The sequence below is a fragment of the Podarcis bocagei genome (genome assembly GCF_964188305.1).
Source record: "Podarcis bocagei genome assembly, chromosome: W".
NCBI classification, from domain to species: Eukaryota; Metazoa; Chordata; class Lepidosauria; order Squamata; family Lacertidae; genus Podarcis; species Podarcis bocagei.
In genome coordinates this window covers 730,741-752,545 of record NC_138131.1, presented here as the reverse complement: position 1 = coordinate 752,545, position 21,805 = coordinate 730,741, and positions in this window count along the sequence as shown.

Here is a 21,805-nt window from a genome sequence, read left to right as displayed (position 1 = left end):
TAAATGTTTCCTGCTTGGCAGGGGGTTGGACTCGATGACCCTTCTGGTCTCTTCCAACTCTATGATTCTATGAAATTCTTATACGCGTTAGAAACAGAATTTGAAGGGGCCGTCTTTTCTGGCAGTGCCAAATGAAGCTGCTGACCCATTTCTAAGTCCTAAAATCCACAATTTCTCTGAATACCTGAAAAACCCAGTGGTGCAGGACCCCCACCCCCAGAAAAAGAACCCATAAACAACACCCCACCCCTCTTTTATTAAGTGTAAAAGAAAAACCCCTTCTTTTAATTTTACAATCTCCCCGTTTCCACTTTAAGAACTCTCAATAGATTAACCATTTCTCTTTATCCGCCACCCTTTTGTCTATAAAAAGTGTCTTCTGGTGAAACAGAGTCTTTGCGTATAAAGTAGCTTGATATCTATTTTCAGATTCTTAACACGCCACACACGTCTAATACAGTGGTTCTCAAGGTGCGCATTTACTCTGACTTGATCTACCACAAATGTCCAAGCCACCTAACCCTGAAATCCTAACCTAATTCCACGTCTCTTCTTTCTCAATATCCCCCATTCCGTTAACCGCACCAAGCAACAAGCTGTCAAATACAAGTTTAAAAAGCAAGCTTTCCTTTGCATCTTGCAGAACTTTAAATGTAATTCGTGTTTTTTTTCACCTGTCCTCCAAACTTAGGTCTTTTTGCCATCCTTTAAATGGGAACTCAGTAGTCAAGCCATACTTTTTGGTAAAACGTTCGTCTGGATCCCGGAAGTCCTACCTGAGATGGGAGGTTCCGCTAGCGCCGGCCACTTCTCCTTCTGCAAGCAGCGCCACCCGAATTCCCACCTGGGATGAGCCGCTAAACTGAGCCGCCGGAGAAAGACTGGGGCGGGCGGCAAGTGGGAGGGGGAAGCCTTGCGCTTCTGTCCCTTGAGAAAAGTGCTGCTCCTCCCCGGAGGCAGCCTGCTTGCAGAGAAGGGGGCTGGGCTGCCTCAAAGCCCATCAAGGCCACGGGCCGCTAGCATGACTCATCCTGGCTTTATCATCTGAGGGGAAAGGATGCGTGGTCTTAAATGCTGGCCTTGGCAACGTGGCTTAGCAACCCTGGGCCAGCTTAGCCTCCCTCACAGAGGGTTGTTTTGAAGATACACTCAGAAAAACACCCGAGGCATGAAGAAGAAGAACGAGGAGAGTGGGGTCTGGAAAGGGGGGTGGGGAGCGCTCCCCCCCCCCCAGCCGCTCCAGGATGGAAAGTGCGTCCCGGGGGAAGCGGGATTCAGGCGGAGGAGGACGTCGCGTTGGGTGGGGGTTGCCAGGAGCAGCGCGATGTCCCTCCAGCCCCCGGCTTCCACTCTCTCTTTAATGATATTTATTAAGGTTTCAAAGAAAAGAATTACATGAATTAAAAAGAAGAAGAAAAAAAGACAAAGTAAAAATAAAAGAAAAAATACAAAATACAAAAAAGATAAAAAAACACTTAAAAAAATACATCAGTCTTTCCATACCTTACATTCATTTCCTTGTTTCCCTGACCTCCTCGCACCTCCCGTTTTTGTATTCCAATTCAGTTAGTTAATTCAGCAATTTCTTTCCCTCTTTGCTTTTATCTTAGTCCTTTAACATAATATATTATAACTTTGGATTCTCACCTGTTAACAATCCATTTTTACATACACCTTTATAACATTGCTGCTTAAACCACTTAACTTCATTCTGACATCATTCTAACATTCATTAATTTTGCAATATTTCTGTAAATAGTCTTTAAATTTCTTCCAATCTTCTGCCACCGACTTGTCTCCCTGGTCTCGGATTCTGCCAGTCATTTCCGCCAATTCCATGTAGTCCATCACCTTCATCGGCCATTCTTCCAGAGTGGGTAGATCTTGTGTCTTCCAATACTTTGCAATAAGTATTCTTGCTGCTGTTGTGGCATACATAAAAAAGGTTCTGTCCTTCTTTGGCACCATTTGGCCGACCATGCCTAGAAGAAAGGCCTCTGGTTTCTTCAGAAAGGTATATTTAAATACCCTTTTCATTTCATTATAAATCATCTCCCAGATCTGCATTGGCTCCCAGTACGTTTCTAAGCACAATTCAAAGTGTTGGTGTTGACCTTTAAAGCCCTAAACGGCCTCGGTCCTGTATACCTTCAGGAGCGTCTCCACCCCCATCATTCTGCCCGGACGCTGAGGTCCAGCGCCGAGGGCCTTCTGGCAGTTCCCTCATTGCGAGAAGTGAGGCTACAGGGAACCAGGCAGAGGGCCTTCTCGGTAGTGGTGCCCGCCCTGTGGAATGCCCTCCCATCAGATGTCAAAGAGATAAATAATTACCTGACATTCAGAAGACATCTTAAGGCAGCCCTGTTCAGGGAAGTTTTTAATATGTAACGCTGAACTGTTTTTAACACTGATTGGGAGCCACCCAGAGTGGCTGGGGAAACTCAGCCAGATGGGCGGGGTATAAATAATAAATTATTATTATTATTATTGGTTCGCTTCCTCTGCTATCTGCCTTTTCGGGCAGCTCAGAGGTGGCAGAGAGAGGCAGGGGAGAGACTCCCGCCTCTACAGAAGGCTGCACCCCTTTCCTCCATGTCCCCACCCCAACTCTTAGCAGCAGAAGCAAGAGACAGCTTTGCTGAGCACGTGCCCCTTCCCAGGGAGATGCAACTCTGCACTACTGTTCCCCGAATTGCTCGCGAAGCAGCCATACTCCAGGCCCTTATTGTCACAGCCCTGCAGGATCAGGCCAAGGCCCATCTAGTCCAGCTCTCAGCAGCCCAGCAGATGTCCAAGGGAAGCCCCAAGCAGACTCCAAATGCAGCCCCACTCTCCCCACTGGGGACGCCCGCAACGGGTAGGCAAAGGTAGACTGCCTCTGCGGCTGGAGGTGCAACATGGTCTAACCCTCCATGAATTTGACGAATCCTTTCTTAAAGCCATCCCCCTCAGTGCCTCTGGAAGGAGGAAATTTCAGTGTCACTAGGCACTCTGTGTCTGGCCTGAATCTGCCATCATTCCGCTTTCTTAAAGAGATCCAGGTTCTGATATTATGAGGAGGAAACATCGCTCTGCACCTTTCCCACATCATGCATACTTCTATGATGTCCCCACTTTCCCCCCTCTCGCAGAGCCCCAAAGCCTCCTACATTGTAAGCCTTCCTTGAATCCCTTCCACAAAATACTGACAGTCTGGAAACACCCTGGGTGCAAACATGTTTTACTGGGGAAAGGATCTTTGCCTCTTCCTCCTTCCTAACCTGCAGGAGTGCCCTGGCAAATCACAAAGTACAGGCTCCCTTCATGGTACTCACAGCCACACCGCTTCTAAGGTTATACAAATTTAATATATCAACAATAAATAAACACAATAAGGCTATAATGATACAATCTGAATCATTAGGGGTGCATTGCAGCAGTCATTGCAAATCTCCATGAGTCGCCTTTCAGCCAGAAGCTCTGCAGCACAGGTGGTTCTGATGATTCCTCTGATGACTTCCCCCTCCCACTTGCCGCCCGCCCCCCTCTTTCTCCGGCGGCTCAGTTTAGTGCGCCAAGCGGCTCATCCCAGGTGGGAATTCGGGTGGCGCTGCTTGCAGAAGGAGAAGTGGCTGGCGCTAGCGGACACTCCCATTGTTCTTCTCAGGTAGGACTTCCGGGATCCAGACGAACGTTTTACCAAAAAGTATGGCTCAACTACTGATTTCCCATTTAAAGGATGGCAAAACGACCTAAGTTTGGCAGACAGGTGAAAAAACCCACGAATTACATTTTAAAGTTCTGCAAGATGCAAAGGAAAGTTTGCGTTTTAAACTTGCATTTTACAGCTTGTTGCTTGGTGCGGTTAACAGAATGGGGATATTAAGAAAGAAGAGACTTGGAATTAGAAGCATAGGATTTAAGGTAAGGTTACCAGATTTTTTTCAAAGAATCCGGGGACACTTTTTCAAAAGAGAAAAAAAAATTATTTTTAAAAAATCATTTTTTAAAAAAATAAGAAGTAATATCTTCTCTTCTGGGTCTCCTCTGTCGCGTGGCCTTCCTCTGGGCCCCAGCCTGATCTCTTGGAGTGCTATCTGCCGTGGAGTAGGATCGGGTCGGGCCTGGGCTCAGCCTCGTGTCCTTGCCCTCCTGGTGCTCTCCTACCTCTCTTCCTCAGCGGCAGCAGCGCGGCAAGGTCGGGGCTCCCCTCTTTTTTCTCCTTCCTCTTTCTCTCTCTTCCTTCTCCTTCTCCCTGGGTTGGCTCTGGCATTTTTACTGGCCCTGGAGCACCGCTGGGCAGTCGGCCACGTGGCTGGGCGCTCTCGCTCCCGCCTCGATTTGGGTCCGGGGGGGGGGGTCAGCGGTTCCCCCAGTTGATGCGCCGGGCATCCCTGGTTCCCCCTCGGCAGTGGCAGCGGTAGCGGCAGTCTCAGCAGCCCGGAGCCAGCCTGGTAGTGCACTTGGCTCTGGCTGGCTTCAGGAGCTGCTCATTGCCCTGGCACCCACCATTTTGCCTCGCCGGAAGTCCCCATATGATGTGTCTTGTGCCATTGAACCAATCACGCAACATTCCTTCCCTACTAATAAATCTACAAATCTACAATCTGTTGGGGACAGATTTGTAAATCCAGGGACTGTCCCCAGGAGACGGGGACATCTGGTAATCATTCCGTAATAGGGCTTCTCCTGCCTTTGCCAGTATGTCAGCCTTCTCAGCCTTCAGATGCACTTGTACGTCTGGCCATATGGGATTGTGAGTGGAGAAGGTGGCACAGTCTGGATGAGTCCCTCTGTCTTGCTCTTTGGTCACTGTGACCGAGCACCATTTTGGGCCGATCAGGATCTATGGGGAAGGGGATCCACCCAGAAGTTGTGGAGGGAACGGGAAGAGAAGCCTGGTCAAGAGACTGGCTCATGTCAGAAGGAGGCCTGACTGCATCCTTGGTGAAGCCCAGGGCAGGGCGGGAAGGCAGCATTGCCTATCGGGAAGGCATTCGGAGGCAAATCATCAGCAAGGAGCAGAAAATCTACTCCCCTTCCCTCAAGAAGACTGAAGAATCTCTAGTCGGCCTTCAGGTGAGTTCAGCATCCCAGGTCTCTGGGGTGTTCCTGTCCATTACAAAGCTGACTCGAGGCTCCGTCAACTGAGCCCCTACACTCCTTGCGTACATGAAAGGGCCACAGAAAGGATGGGAGGCAGCCTTTTCCTGGAGCCGTCTTACCTGCACCAGTTCGCTCGCTGGCTGCTGACCCTTTTCCTCCATCATCTGGATGATCCTCTCAAGAGAGGAGAGTTTCCTGCAGAGTCTGGCCAGCTGCTCATCCCTTGTCCCTGCAATCTCCTTCTCCACCTCTTCCACATGATTCCGCAGACACTTTTCTTCTTCTTCTTCTTCCAGGAACTGGCACAGTTGTCTGAACTTCTCCACAGTCTTCAGCCTCTCCGGTTCTGAGGAGGTCGGAGTGAGGAAGATGGTCAGCCTTCAAAACATCAGCAAGAGAATTAGGATTTGAATTGAACTGCTTCCACCCTCTCAGCTCACAAGTCCTCAGGCTTCTCCTCGACTGCTTTTCACATAATAAACAACAATGGGAAATAAACTCCATTTAGCTGCATTCAAAGGTGAACTTACCTAATTCGCAATTCTTGGGAAAATATGGAGACCAAAACAGCAATCTTTTGAAATTCACACCTCTGAATTTCTCAAGGTTGACCCAGCCAGGTAATGTTCACAAAAAATGTATTTATGAGGGCAAAGCACGTATCAAAATATTTATAGGAGAAGGTAGCCACCCTAGCATTTGATTCATTTTCAGAATAATAAATAAATAAATAACAAACCGATATGGAAAAAGGAGAAATGAGAGAAGTTGAAATGGGCAGATTTCCCCATCCCTCCTCAGTCCGGACGTGCTTCTTGAAGTGCTTGTTCCCTCACTAGTAACAAGAGGGACACTTCCAAGGAGGTCTTTGCTTTCCTTGTCCAGGTCTGCTTGATAGGCCAGAATTTCCCCTCTCTCTTTCCTCCAATTCTCCAGGTGGAGACAAAGAGAGGAGATGAATATTATACTGGCTTCTTGGGTCCAGTGGCCTTGCAAAGTAATTGACTGGAGGAAAGAAAAGTACAGAGGTTTTCAACCTTTTGGGGTCCACGGCTCCCTGGACCAACTCCCTTCTTTCTGCGGCACCCCTGTGGGGCTCAGGAGACCAGTTAGGTCCCCCCTTGCTTGCCTCCCCTCCCCCTTTCTCCAACAGCCTCCCTTGCGGAGTGCTCTCTCAGCCTCCTCTCCTCTCCCCTCTCCTTAGGAGTCCTCCTCTTGGTCTCTGAGCTGCCCCCCGCTACCCCCCAGGGGCCTGGGACTTGCCTGTCCATTCCCAACAGCAAGGGCCCCTCGCCACTTGGCTTGCTTCCTCTGAGGCCGCCTCAGCTCCTGGCAGCCCACACCCCCTGGCCAGCCCCAGAGGCACCATCCTCTGGGGGATGTTAACGGAAAAATCTGAGGGCTCCCTTGGACAAAAAGTAAAGACACCAACCAGGATAACTTGGAGCAAAACAGCAGCCTGTAGGCTTGGCCTTTATTGAACTGTTGCAACAGGGTATTCCCTTCACTTGCAAGAGAGAGGAAAGACCCAGAAAGATGGTGTGCAAGACCTTATAAAAACTTTTGACATTCCCCTCCTCTAGGTCAAGCCCACCCCCAGAAACATCATGCATACATTACACAAAGGAGGGGTTGACATCATGCATACATTACAGAAGGGGTTGACATCATGCATACATTACAGAAAGGAGGGGTTGAGGGAGGAGTTGTGGTGGTAACCTGAGTGTCCTGTCACCTGGCTGGTTCCTCCTTTCCCCCTCCCCATGAGTACTTTCCAGGTGACAAAGGGGAGTTTGCAGTTTCCTGCCCCCGGAGGGAAAATCTGATTATTGTCCTTTGTTTCAGTCTGTGCTGAATCCACTCCCATATGCAAGTTCTTTGTCTTTTTGATTGTCTTCTGTCTGGGATTATCAGGGCTGACATAGCAACTGGGCAGGGCTCCTGTGGATGTGCTGTTATGCTGAAGGGATTATGGCTGACCAGAACCAAGCCACCCCCCCCCCCGTTTGATAGTCCTTGTCACATGGAGTAAAATAAAATGGAACAGTGCAAATCCGATGTATGGTTGATTTTCTATGAATTTATAACAGAAATGTGGCGTATGTAGTGTGTGAGTGTGTGTGAAGTTTGTGCAAACAGAATGATTGGGGTGGGGGGTTCCTGCTACAGGGAGAACAGCTGGGCAAGCCTTGGGGAGGCAGAGATGGCACCCAAGGAGGGAGGGAAGGAAAGAGGGACAGAGGCCAGTGTCTCCCGCGGCACCCCTGACCATCATTCAAGGCACCCCAGCTGCCACAGCACACTGCTTGAAAACCACTGCAGAACTGGGATGGGAAAGGTTTCTAGTCCAACTAACTGGTCTGGAGAAGAGGAAAGGCAGCCATGCTTGCTCCTTTGTCTTCTCCGAGGAGACTTCCAGCCTGACTTCTCATCTTGAGGCCCCAGGGAGAAGTGGGAAGAGGAGGAGGAGGAGGAGGAGGAAGCATCCCCAGAAGAAGTGTGCTCCCCACCAGTAGGTGCTTCCACCCCCCACTCCTAAATCTGCTTCCAACAGATACTGGGGGGGGGGGCATCCTGCACCATCTGGTCAATTCCTGGTGTTAGGAGAATTAGAAGGTCTAAGATATAAACACATACATAAATACCGTAAGTAGTTCTCATCACAAAAGAATATGCAGGTAAACCCACGAACAGCCAGGTAAACCCATCAAGAGGTTTCCTGCCAGACAGGAGTCTGTTGTAGGCCGCCCCTTCTGTGATGTATGTATGATGTATGGAGGGGTGGTCTTGGGCTCCAGGGTGGGCAATTTCAAATGTCTATATAAGGACTTGGTTTGGGGTCTCCTCCTCCCTCCTGCGTGGGGGGGGGGGTGAGCACCCTGTTGCAACAGTTAATAAAGATCTGGCTTACTAGCTGCTTTGCTTCTCAATATTCTCTGGTTGGCCTCTGTTCTTTTCTCCTACCGATAGAGAAGGACTCTATATGGGCTCTGAGGTACCCCAGAAGGGAAAAGGAACCGTTTTTTCCTTATAACACTGGCCCCCAGTCCCCACCCCCTTGCAGCTGACCCCTTGCTGCTCTCTGCTTGGCAGGGTATTGAGGAGGCATCCTGCTAGCCAAAGGAGACATGTGCAATTCACATTTGTAGTGTTCTAAATATGTACAAAGCAACCTTGCTGGGGGATGTGGATGAGGTTAACCCTTTCTCTCCCCGGCCATGGTCCCATGAAGCTGCTGTATTTCAAGGGAAGATCCCTTGGCCCCCCTGGCAGAGAGAAAGACTTCGACTCCCTCCTCCCAGCCATCCCAGCCATCCCAGCAGCCCTCAGGCTTCCCCTTGTCTGCTTCTAAGGTAATAAACAACCACCAATGAATACCATGCCTACTTTGGATCTGAGAATTCAGAAGATCACCTGCCAAGAAGAATACACAGCTATTTCTCCCCCTCAAGGTACCTTGTATTCCTCGACAGCCTCTTCCAGAGGAATCACCTCGTGGTGTTGGTGCTTCTTGGATCTGCCCCAAACCACACAGATGGGGGCTTCATCCTCCTTGCAAAAGAGTTCCAGGGGCTCCTGGTGCTTCTCACAGACTCCTCCTTTCCCTCTGGAAGACTGAGAGTCTTGGCTACTTCGACAAAGGTAGCCAATTGCCGATTGCGGACGAGGCTCCTTCTCTGGACTCCAACTTGGCCTTGAGGACAGGAAGCCAGCCTCCTTGTTGCCCCGCTGCACTGGATCAGGCCGGACCGGCAGCTCAGCAGTGCCACAGGCTGATAGCATCCATGCCACGCCGCACTGAGGCAGTAATTGATGCAAAAGGGGCCCAAACCAAGTACTGAGTACATATGCATGCTTCTACTTCTCAGAGGTCAAATATTGCTCTATTTGCAATCCTTGTTTTGCTGATTTCATTTCATATTCTAATTTTCTGAGATTGTTAATTTGGGGTTTTCATCAGCTGTATGCCATAATATCACAATCATAACAAATAAAGGCTTGACATATCTCGCTTTGCATGTCATGAGTCTATCTCATACATTAGTTTCACCTTTTAAGTTGAATTACTTGAATAAATGAACTTTTCCACGATATTCTAATTTCCCGAGTTTCCCCTGTACGCTAAGTAGAAGAGAAGCATTGCCAACCGACCCCACCCTCCCCCTCTTTCCCCCTCTGTTCTTCCTAACCCAACACTGCATGCAACACTAATGTCTCACAACAAATGAAACTGATCTGTAGAAAACACAACTACTGATACGGAAAGGGGGGGGCATGCCTTTCTTCACCCTTCCGCTGGTCACCAGAGGGTCCGAGGCGATGACCTCAAGGGTACCCAGCCCCACGTGGACCCCTCAGCCCCCACACCGATGCACAAGCACCACACTCTACCCCAAGCCCCATAAATAAAGTGCCTTTTCCCCTTTCCTACACCGACCCGCTATTACGGGCGAAATAAGCCCAAAATCTTATGCCTTCCCTCCCGCTCTATCTTTACTATGGGTTGACCGTACGAAGCTGTATTCCCTATTCCTTTCAATGGCTGCGTTCTACCCAATCAGAACCATGCATTCGCTTTGCAGAGCTAGCTCAGCGAGCTCCTGCACGCCTCATTTAACCTCTTGACAAGCTGCTGACGGCTCCCCGCTGGGAGAACAATGGAACCGAAACTTGTGAACTCATAAAAGTGTCAAATCTTGCTACAATGTATCCATTTTGTTTCCAACCTCAATTATCAATATAAAATGGACTAAAATCTTTAAAAATTCATATAAAATCAACCGCAACTCCGATTTTCTTGCTTTTGGTGCCAATCGGTTCAGTCTCTCCAGGACTCCATGACACCTCCACTGCCCTCCATGATCCCTCTAGCGAGGTGTCACATACTCAGGAAGACCCTAATCCTGTCAAATCGCTCTGCCAAGCCTTTCCTCTGGGCAATGCCAGGTGGCAGACTATGCATACATGGACCATTGTCCCCCAAGGTGGTTGTCACCGATGGAGACAAAGGCCCAGAAAAAGCTCAAGTTTTGAGAAACTAAAGTTTTGAGAAACTAAAAGATAAAGTGCGAGACTGGCTTCACTATTACCAAATAAGAGAGGCCTATAATTTAGAGAGAGAAAATGGCTTCCAGGTGGAAAAATCAAAGTTGGAAACAGAATTGTTAGATCCTAAAACAAAGTTACTTTCAAGAATGTATAACCTGCTGTTAAAATGGAACACTCAGGACGAGACGGTTAAATCTGCTATGATTAAATGGGCACAAGATGTTGGACATAACATTATGTTTGCTGACTGGGAACAGTTGTGGACCACAGGTATAAAATTTATGGCATGTAATGCCTTGAGAGAGAATATTATGAAAATGATTTACAGGTGATACATGACCCCAGTCAAGCTTGCAAAACTCTATCATTTGCCCGATAATAAATGTTGGAAATGTAAAGAAACTGAAGGTACATTCTTTCACCTTTGGTGGACGTGCCCAAGGATTAAGGCTTTCTGGGAAATGATCTTTAATGAAATGAAAAAGGTATTTAAATATACTTTCCTGAAGAAACCAGAGGCCTTTCTTCTAGGCATTGTCGGCTAATTGGTGCCAAAGAAGGATAGAACTTTTTTATGTATGCTACAACAACAGCAAGATTACTTATTGCAAAGTATTGGAAGACACAAGATTTACCCACTCTGGAAGAATGGCAAATGAAGATGATGGATTATATGGAATTGGCAGAAATGACTGGCAGAATCCGAGACCAGGGAGAAGAAATGGTGGAAGAAGACTGGAAGAAATTTAAAGACTATCTGCAGAAATACTGTAAAATTAATGAATGTTAAAGTGATGTTGGACTGAAAATAAGTGGTTTTGGTATTAGGGCTTATAAGAATATGTAAATATAGATAGTTATTTGGATGAGAATTTATAGTTATAATAGGTTAAGAATATAGAGTAAAGATAAATGAATGAGGGTAAGGATTTGCTGAAAGGACTTTGTAAACGGGAATACAAAAAGGGGAGGTGTGAGGAGGTCAAGGAAATAAGCAAAAGAACCTAAAGATATTGAAAAATGGATTATTATTTTTTTAAAAAATATTTATTTTTCTTCTTTTTTCTTCTTTTTCTACTTTTTTGAATGACTGTTTTTTTGTATTGTTTGTCACATTGTTTTTCTTTTGTGTAAAATCTCAATAAATATTTTATTAAAAAAATACAAAGGAGGTGGAGTTGCGGGCCTATTTATCGCTGGCGCGGCTGGTTTGTCGCCTACCTCGTAGCAAATCGCCACAACTTTCTGGGTATTGGCGGTTAGGCATTGGTATTTGTATTGTTCTGTAGATGGAAGAGGGGAGGAAGCGCCATCACCTGCCCCGCATATTGAAAGGTAGTCCAATAAGCGGTTCCGGGGGCGTGGCCCTGTCCGAAGCCTATGGAGGTGAGGGCCTAAGGCACGCCCCTGAGCGGTGACCCCCGGGGGGGGGGTTCCGAGTTGATGTACATCAGCAGGACTCCCCCTACTGGTGGTTAACCCTTCCCGGACTTCAAGCGGACGGGCTGAAGCCGGATACTCAGTTAGGACCAATGCCTAAGCCAATACCACTCATCACCTGTAACCAATAAAGTTGTGGCCATATTTAGCCCATTAACCTGAAATAATTGTGTCATGTGTCTTTATTTCCACTTTGGGGGGGGGGGACGGGAACTCACCACGCAATAGGGCTCTTTTTGTTTTTTTATGCACCCACAGACCCCAAACGGCTTTCCACAGGAACACAGTGGTGCATCTCATGTATGTGGGGGGGGGGGATTCCAACACTCCCCCCACCCCCACCCCCAGCAAAGGAAAGATAAGGGAAGCATAAATGCCACCTTGAACTGCTTGGATGAAAAGTGGGCTATGAATGTAATAAAAAGCATCCCCAAATAATGATCATGGAAGGTACCCCGGGGGTCATCTAGTCCAACCCCCTGCAATGCAGGAAGATGCAGCTGTACCTTATGGGAATCGGGCCTGCAACCTTGGTGCTATCTGCAGCTCCCTCTAACCAGCTGAGCTGCAATGAGATTTGAGGGAGAATGGGAAGGCGGGTGGGAAGAGAAGTTAAGCTGTTCAGGAAGGGGTTGAATTCCATGGGGATGCTGGCCGTGTGGGGGACCCCAAGCCCTCGCCCCAGAAGATTACAAAAAAGAAGCAGACGAAATCCTACTTACAGATTCACGATGCTAGCCATCTCTTCAGGTGAAATCCCCTCCTGTTTAAACTCAACTGCTTTAAAATGCTCACACAACACTAACTCTGAACCTTGCCTCTAACCCTATTGCTACTCCTCTCTGTCTAAAATATACAGGAAAATATGTGCACAAAATATACAGATGAAAATGAAATGATACAGTTGAGGGAGGCCTTGCTTTGCATGCAGGAGATCCCAGGTTCAGTCCAGGATCTCCACCAGACAGGGCTGGGACTGTCCCCTGTTTGAAAACCCTGCAGCGCTGCTGCCAGTCAGTGCAGGCAGTGCTGGGCTAGATTGACTCTGTCAAGTGCAACTTCCTATGAATGCTCCTCTTATACGATTTCTCGAAACACAAGCAAGCTACCTTATCAACGAGTTGTGAGAGTTCATTCATGACTTTTAACAAACAGCAGAAACCATTTTGTTATTTCTATGTGAGTACAGAAATCCTGAATATGAAAGGAAGGGAACTTCCTGCCTCTGCACTAAAGGCAGCTGCACTGCTAGGTGAGCTGTCCCGATGCCAACTGAAACAGACCCTCCAAAGATTCAAAGGTGAAAAGGGAATTTTGAGCATCTGAGCACAACTGGGCCGTCTTCTGCGTTAACGTGAAGTGCAGGAAGTGATTGCCTTGAGCAGGGGTAGGCAACCGAAGGCCCGGGGGCCGGATGCGGCCCAATCGTCTTCTCAATCCGGCCCACGGAGAGTCCGGGAATCAATGTGTTTTTCCATGAGTAGAATGTGTCCTTTCATTTAAAATGCATCTCTGGGTTCTTGGTGGGGCGTAGGAATTTGTTCATTTTCTCTCTCCAAAATATAGTCCGGCCCCCCACATGCTGTGAGGGACGGTGGACCAGCCCACGGCTGAAAAAGGTTGCTGAGCCTCCTCAGGACTGGCGCAGGGGCCGTGCATTTCAGGGTGCCAGCCAAGGCCCCTGCCCCAGTACTGATTGCTGATTCTACTGAGTCCATCAGTACATTGTTGTGAAGTGACCTGGCATTTTTAATGAAGTGCAATATAGGCTTGTCTTACATCTTTAACAACAACAGCAACAACACAGTAAATTGCACAGAAGAATTCCATGTTGCCTGTGGGAGCGGCTGGGTAGACCTCTTTGCAGCTGGATGATCCATGCATTTGAGCTATCAGCAACTGGTCAATCTTCATAATTGGCTCTGGCTTCGTGTAGGAGATTGAACGCATTCTTCTATTTCTCAGCCCTGTATTCCACCCCCACCCCCCTCCTCCTATACTCGGACGGTGCCGACTACTCATCTCTACAGAGTGAAATGTTTATGAGTCCTGCAGATCTAGTCTCAGACGTCAAACCTCTACCCCAAAGACGGGGGAGCCTGTGACCTTCTAGAGCATACATTTCTTTGGACTGCTATATGCTGAAGTGAACAAATGTTTTGTCTGAAACCCTTGAGAGCTTCTGTGGGCCGCCCTAGAGAGCACTGGGCTAGAGGGATCATGGGGATGACTTGTTCCACAACAGCAGATGGCATGCAGAAATTTAAACGGTAGCAAAGGGAGGTAAACTGGCTAGCTAGCTAGCTAGCTAGCTATGTCTTGCTGAAAGTGCATGCACTCCTCTTAGCCAAAGCCCCAATAACTGCAAGCGTGGAGCCACACAAGCACGCCTGATCTCGACACTGTCTTGGGGGAAACTCCCGATGCTGGAAAATTCATGTGCTCAATTTCTGCACATTGAGAGAGGAGCCAAAGAAAGCACACAGAGAGTAGGGGGGCTCATAAAAAATGTTTCTTTGGGAGGGGGTGGGTTGAGGTTTGCTCCGATGTGAAAGCTAAAGAGCAGGCCTTCACAGTGAAAGGAGCAGAGTAAGGCGGAAACTACTGGGACCCGTGCTTTCCAGGCACGCTGACGGGAGGGATGAGTCCAGCATTGCATTGTTGGGTCGTATTTTCAGTGACAACTATTTATGACGGAGGTTTACAGAAAATTGATCTAAAACCTCTGCGTGTAAGAGGCTATGGGCATTTGAAGAAGCCCATCATAATCTTTACATGAAATGTATCTTTAGAACACCGGTGGCGTCATGTCCCCATTTGTTGCCTTAGTTTCTCCATCAATGCACCACCCACAATTTGCCATCATGTTGGCATCAGGTGTTTTCCAGGCCAGTGAATGTCAGCAACCCCTTCTTCTAAAGCTGCTTCCCCAGTTTCATCCCAAATAGAAAGAAATGCCATTTGGTAGCCCATTGAGAAGCTTTGGGAAGTAATGAAATACATTTCTGGAAGTTATTTATGGATGCACAAGGTCACCACGTCTTTGCTTAAGGTGAATGGAAAGGAACATTTCCCCAGGCGGCACACCACTGTCCCCGAATCCCGTCCTCTGCTTGGTCATTTCAACAGATTGTGTGTCTTAGTAAGATTTTGTACATTTCAGAAAGCTTTCCCTTGCCTACAAATGAAGTGCATGATTTTTCAAAAACTTATTAATGCCCCGTGCTTTTACTTCTGGTGTGGTAAAAAATTGCAGAATCTGGCTATCATTTAAAGCAGTGTAAGACGCTGGTTGACGTTTCCCCTCACATTTGGTGACTAGGTAGGGATATGCAGTTTTGTGTTTTGTTTTTGGAAGAGTTCCTAAGGAGTCCTGCTGCTTCCGAGTTTTATTTTGGGGGTTGTTGTTGTTGTTGTTTACAGAAAGGTAATCCAGTTGTAACCGTTTTTCTAGGTACAATTCTGTACATTCTGGTACTACCTGTTCACTCACGGTCCCTCCACATCCCTTTGTTTCTTTTAGCAATGTGTCCTTGTGTATCTGCTACCTTTGCTTACAGAATTTCTCCTGAGGGGCGCTTTGAACATGTCCCGTAATACATGTGGAGAAAAGGAATCGCCTTTGTTAATTTCAAAAGCCATTTTATTTCTTCCATGATTTTCACCTGTTGTTAATTTATTTTGTAAACGCAAGTGGGGTTTAGTCACCAGAGAGGTGGATTCTGTGGTTTTGCTCAATAGGTCATGGTCATTTCAAGAGCCATAGGGCCTGAGATGGTTCCAGCTCTAATTTACGTGTAAGATTAGGAGTCCAAGAATGTGGAATCAGTACTGCAGAAGGTCAGTTCTGACATACTTCCCCCCTAAATAGTGGGTGAAGTCCTTTTGGAAAGGACTCAAAGCTTTCAAAGTGTCAAGTTTTGCTGTACTGAAGGACTGTCCATATCTAATCTATTAGAACATTGAACCCTCCTCCCCACTCCAGGAATTTTGCTATCCAAAGTGGGTTTGAATTTGGAAAGTAAAAGTTTCCAGTCGAGTAGATTTATATATTTTAGTGAAGGTAAGCAACTTAAAATGACCACAGACCCAGTAAAACTCATTACAAAGAGAAGAGAAACAACATTTAAAAGCAGATGCAAATAATGAGGCATTATTCTTTTCTCAAGAAGCCAGCAAAATTTCATTTTTCCTGTTTTATTTTAAGCATGCTTTTTATTCAAGTTTTTAACAAACAACAAGGTGGTAAGCTGCTGAATATAGGCAGACCATCATTTCTCAAGGGCCATTCCAAATGTGTACAATTGATGGCTCCCAAGTAAGCTGCACCCTGTGAGTTCAGAGGGCCACTGGTGCCATTGTCCCTGTTAGCATTTTGAAAGAAAGGGCACCAAGATTTCATGAAGCTGTCTGCCTTGATGAGACTTGCAGTGAGGATCCCTTTGATAAGCCATCGGCAATGCATAAAGGAGGGCAGGTGGCTTGGTGAGCAGGGAAAGTCTTTCAAAGATTTGGACCAGCGATGTGCCTTTGCTTCGGGCAAAGGGTGATGGTGGATGGATCCTAGCTACCTAACTCAGCACTGTCTGTACTGATTGGCAGTGGCTCTACAAGGTTCCAGGCAGGTGATGGTTTCAGTTTCACCTGGAGATGCTGGAGACTGTTCTGGGACCTGCATCACCAGCGAGCTCTGGTCCTCCCTTAAGGAGTTAGGCGGCTCCATGGTCTGACTCTGTGGAAGGCACCATGCTATTCCCCTTTAAATTAGCCATTTCGACAGAAAACATGAGAACTGGAATTTTGCTCTTGAATGGATTTTTGGATCGCCTGCATGCCAAGCACATACTTCTCCCACTAGGCCAGCACCCTTCCTCAGTGACTGAGCTCTCATTGCACACAGCCATCCAGCAAGCAAAACAATGTTCTTGTTGGAAGGGCAGAGTGGGGAGCAAGAGATTCAGGGGCCGGTTTTAGACCCACAGTGCTCGGGTTTATTCTGTTGCCTGCTTGACATTGTGCCTCCTTCCCCCCTACCTTTTATTCCTATGAAAGTTTCACAGTGTCGCTGCTTGGGATTCTGGATAATCTATGGTCTTTTTCTTTTCAGTTTTTTAAATTAATTCTCCAAAAAACATTTGAGACAAACAAACAAAGAAACATCCTAATTGTAATTAAACCAATCTTGATAACATTGTTAAGTGACTTCCTCAAATCCCCCTGGTTGAATTTCATTGTATTTCATTTTATCAGTTTTCCAAAATCAATCTTCTCAAAAACAACAACAACAACAAAACTTGATCACTTCACATCTTTCATTCTTTCTAATCTAGCTTGAAACATCTTAATTCCTATCCTTACATATTTAAATCCTAAGCCTATCTCATCTTTGCAAGCTTTTCCAGTTAGGTTATCTTGACATATTCAGCTAAATAATCTTTGAATTTTGTCCATTCTTCCTGGTACTCCTCCTCTTCCTGGTCGCGGACTCTTCCCGTCAGGTCGGCTAGCCCCGGGATTCTGGAGAATCTATGTGACTAGATGCTTGTAATGTATGCCAGGCAATCTGGCACAAGTGGGTAGGGTTGCCATCCGCCGGGATTTGGCCGTGGGAAAAAAGTGTCCATGCGGGAAACGCTTGAATGTCCAGGAAAATCCAAAGGTATAGCAATTCTACACGTGGGGAGTAGGGACGCAAGCGCAAATCAGAATAAAGCAAAGGCTGGGAAAGTTCAAACAGAAACGCACACACACTCTGCCTCAAGATTTGTCTTTAAGACACAGGATCATAGAATTGTGGAGTTGGAAGGGACACCGAGGACCATCTAGTTCCCTTATTCCCAATCAGGGGTCCGTGGCCCCATCCCTTGCCTCCCTCCAACTAATTTCCTCTCATTTTGGCATGGCAATAGCATACATTTTATGGGCGGTCTTGTTGTTTTTAGTATACCTAAAATCCTTTGCTTATTACCCCACATTTTGAACCCGCAGCCCTGAGATTAAGAGTGTCACGCTCTACCAACTGAGCCACCCCACTGTAATGATCCCACACCTCCCCTCTTGACGAAGCTGCCTGCAAAGCTGATCTGCCGAGGAAATGTCCTTCTGCAGGCATGGTTTCAATCCAAACAGCAAATACTAGTGGTCAACTCCAAAAGTGCGGTCAAGAAACCCTGCTTGCCAAAGAACAATTGAACGCACCCTTGAAGCTCCTTTGCAGCCATGTCTCCACACCTGACACCACGTATGATGCTAGATGTGGGGCCTGCGGGCCTGTCAAGATTCCCCACCTCTGCTCTATCTAGCCAGGCTGATGTTTTCAAATGGGGGTTAAAGCTGTGAAGCTGTTTGGATGCATGACTGGACTTGACTGTGGGCATTTCATTGTGCTGTGTCCCAGAGCCTTAAGGATGGGGTGGCCTAGGAACCTAAGCCACCAGGTATATAAAAGTGAGGTCCACTCCAGCCAAGAGCGAAAGAAAACCACCAAGCAGCCCTGCTCCCCAACAATGTCCCCCAAAGAGGATACGGATCGTCTCGGGAATGCTGGTGTCCAGGCACTCAGATATCTCCTGCAGCTCGTCCTGCGTGCCCGGGATCTGGAAGAGATCCTCCTGAAGCAGAGTATCACCCATGCGTTCGGAAGGGATGAGGTACATCCTGGATAGCATGCAGAACAATCCAGCCCTGGGGTGCATAATGTGAGGTCGAGGAATGCCACAATGGAGAGAAGCCCATCACCAAGAGAGCTGGCACAAGGGCTGAGAATTGTATCCCGCCTTTTTGAAGAGGTGGTCCACCAAAAGCCAGATCTCCTTGGCCGCTCAGTGGAGTCATCACCATCCTGGGGTACGATATCCAGAAACTGCTTCTCCTGGAGGTCCAATGACAAGGGGGACTGGCATGAGAGCCTGACAGAATGTGTGCCTGTATGCATTCTTTCCTTGCTCCAGCTGGGTGGACAAGTCTTGCCCTCTGAGGCCACAACTAGGGCTGGGCGATAGCTGGCTTTCAACACGGTGATATATCACTAGCTAAACATTGCAATACACCAATATAGCACCATGTCTGAAATAAGATGGAGCCATGTAGAGGCATTGTCTGGCTTCACAGTTTCCCCCCACATGGTGTTTTTTGCATAGTACACACACACATCATGATTCGCAATATATTGCCAGGTCAGAAATTATGAAACCAGTCTCACTATCTAGACTTCAAGCTGATTTGAAAATATATCTATATTGACGTATCGCCCGGCCCTAGCCACAGCAAGCATCTCAAGGGGGAAAACAAAAAACAAATTGCTTGCACCCCAAATCCAAGCTCCCCCTCCCCTATTAATATGCAGCTCGTAATCCTCCCACTCCGGATGTGCAGTTCACCCAAAAGCTTACTAAATATGCAGCTGTGGACATGAGGTTTGGCTAACATTTTATTTAAATTGCTGGAACCTGCCCTGGGACCTTAGGGTGAAGGGCAGGAAATAAGTAAGAAAAACAGCAACAGAACATGGACGGGCCTTCATAGGTTGATGGGCTGCAGCCCCAGCCAGCATGATGAGATGATGGGGTCACATGTTCACCACCCCTTGTCTAGAGCACATTGCAGAGGCAGTGGTAGAAACTGAGCAACAGCTGGAGCCCCAGCCCACGACTTTGTCTGGGCAATGCAGCACACAGCAGCTGGTGATCCATGCCTCCTGCCTCCTTCCCATCTTCCTCTCCAGAAATGTTCAGGGTGGTTAGTTCTATCTCAAGCTACCACATTCAAGAGAAAGAGAAAGAGAGGAGCGGGGGAGCAAGAGAGCTTTAGGAGCACAGCAGTGGCAAGCAGCCCATCACTAAAAGGAGTTGGCAAGGATGGAGAATTTGATCCCCTCATCCCCAGGGCAGCTGTGGATTAGGACCCAGTTCATCCCCCCTCCCCCCGCCGCCAATACTCCCCACCCCTGGAGAGAGAGAGAGAGAGAGTATTGGTGTGGGGAATGACACATACTGTATCAGAGTCTTAGTGCAAGAGTAGCTGGTGTCTGCTAAAGAACACAGGAGCCTTGCTGGGTTAGATCAGCATTTCCCCCCCACAATGGTCAACCACATGCCCTTGGGAGTCGATAGGGACACGGGGACAAGAGCACTCTGTCCATCATGTTCCCCAGAAACTGGTAATCAAAAGCATGTGGTTTGTGATAATAGTGGCAAGAAATAGCCCTGACCGGTAGCCACTGATAAACATATCCTCCATGATTCTAAATGTCTACAGCTGTCCAAATTGACAGTCACCACTGTCTCCTTGTGGCTAGGATAATACACCCAAGTAGATCTGATTTCGAGAGGAGTGACATTTCCCTGAGCCACCCCAAAGCAGCCACTACCGCTTCCCAAATGCCAGTGCTCAGGTGGTAAGAGTAAGCCAGAGTGGCATAGCCTGTGCAGCAGTTGCTGCGCACAGAGACAACAACAACAACAACAACAACAACAACAACAACAACAACAACAACAACAATAATAATAATAATAATAATAATTTATTATTTGTACCCCGCCCATCTGGCTGGGTTTCCCCAGCCACTCTGGGCGGCTTCCACAGAAACCAAAAAACACTAAAATATCATACATTAAAAGCTTCCCTGAATAGGGCCGCCTTAAGATGTCTTCTGAATGTCAGATAGTTGTCCATCACCTTGACATCCGATGGGAGGGCATTCCACAGGGCGGGCGCCACCACCGAAAAGGCCCTCTGCCTGGTTCCCTGTAGCTTTGCTTCTCGCAATGAGGGAACCGCCAGAAGGCCCTCGGCAAAATTTCCCTCCAGCTGGAGCTCTGCGTTGATTGTATTAATACATAAGAAAGGCCCACGTACAGAGCCGAGCAACTTTAGGCCAATCAGCTTGCTAAATGTCATCGGGAAGATTTACTCGGGGTACCTACTAAACAAACTATCGAAATGGATGGAGGACAACAATATCATTGCCGATGAACAGGCGGGTTTTCGCCCTGGAAGATCTACTACAGACCAAATATTAACCTTGAATCACCTGGCGGAAAAGTATGCCGGCAAAGCCCCAAAGGTTCTTCATGTGGCTTTTATTGACCTTAAGCAGGCATTTGATCGAATCTCTAGAAAGCAGCTATGGACAAAACTGGCTGCAACAAATATCGATCGTCGTCTCCTTCATCTGATTATCAGCCTCCATACAAACACCTTTCTGAGAATCAGGCTAGACAATAAAGGCCTAGTCTCCAACCCCGTTACCACCACTAGAGGGGTAAGACAGGGTTGTTTATTGGCCCCAGCATTGTTTAACTTTTACATTAACTCACTGGTGACTCACATGGCCAATGATGCTTTCCACCCCCCCAAACTAGCAGGCCGATCTCTGAATGTTCTTCTGTATGCGGATGACGCTGCACTTCTTGCTAGATCCCCTATTGGACTGAGGAGAATGTTGCAAGCTCTACATGAATACTGTGATCAGCATGAGCTCCAACCCAACTATGCTAAGACCAAGATCATGGTCTTCTCTGCCCGACCGAGACTCTATCGATGGTCGATGAACGGGATCCCCCTAGAGCAGGTTAACTGCTTTAAATATCTGGGACAAGTAATACGGTCAAATAGGTCTTTTCTGGCCCATAGAGACTATATAACAACTAATGCATCTAAAGCAGCCATCCAGATTAGATCTCTATATGCTAAGAATCAGGCTCAATCAGTGAAGATAGCTTTGAGACTCTTTCAAATGAAAGTCCTCCCCCTTCTTTTGGTGGGCATCTCTTTAGGCTCCCGTAGGGACTTTTTGAAACTGGATTCTATCCAAACGCGATTCCTTAGAGCCATCCTTAGGATTCCCCCCTCGGTAGCGGGTGCAGTTATGAGATTAGAGGTCGGCTGGCAAGCTCTACGGTATGTGGCCTTGAAGACGAAGCTCTGGCTATGGCTCAAGCTTTGTTTTAAACCAGTGGGTATTGCCCCCTTGATTTTGAGGGACGATTTCCAATCATCGTGGGAAAGGGAGGTCACTAACGAGGTTCAATCCTGCGGATTGTCTCATCTTTACTTTGAGTCTATGTCGTACAATCAAGCTAGAGCTGTGATCTCCCGGAGACTGAGTGACATTGCTAGACAAGAGGACATAGCCCAGGTAAAACCAGGGATGTTCCTAGGGGACCAGATTTATCGGACCATACCAGCCCCCTACCTTGCAGAAATCCACTATGTGGAATACCGCAGACTT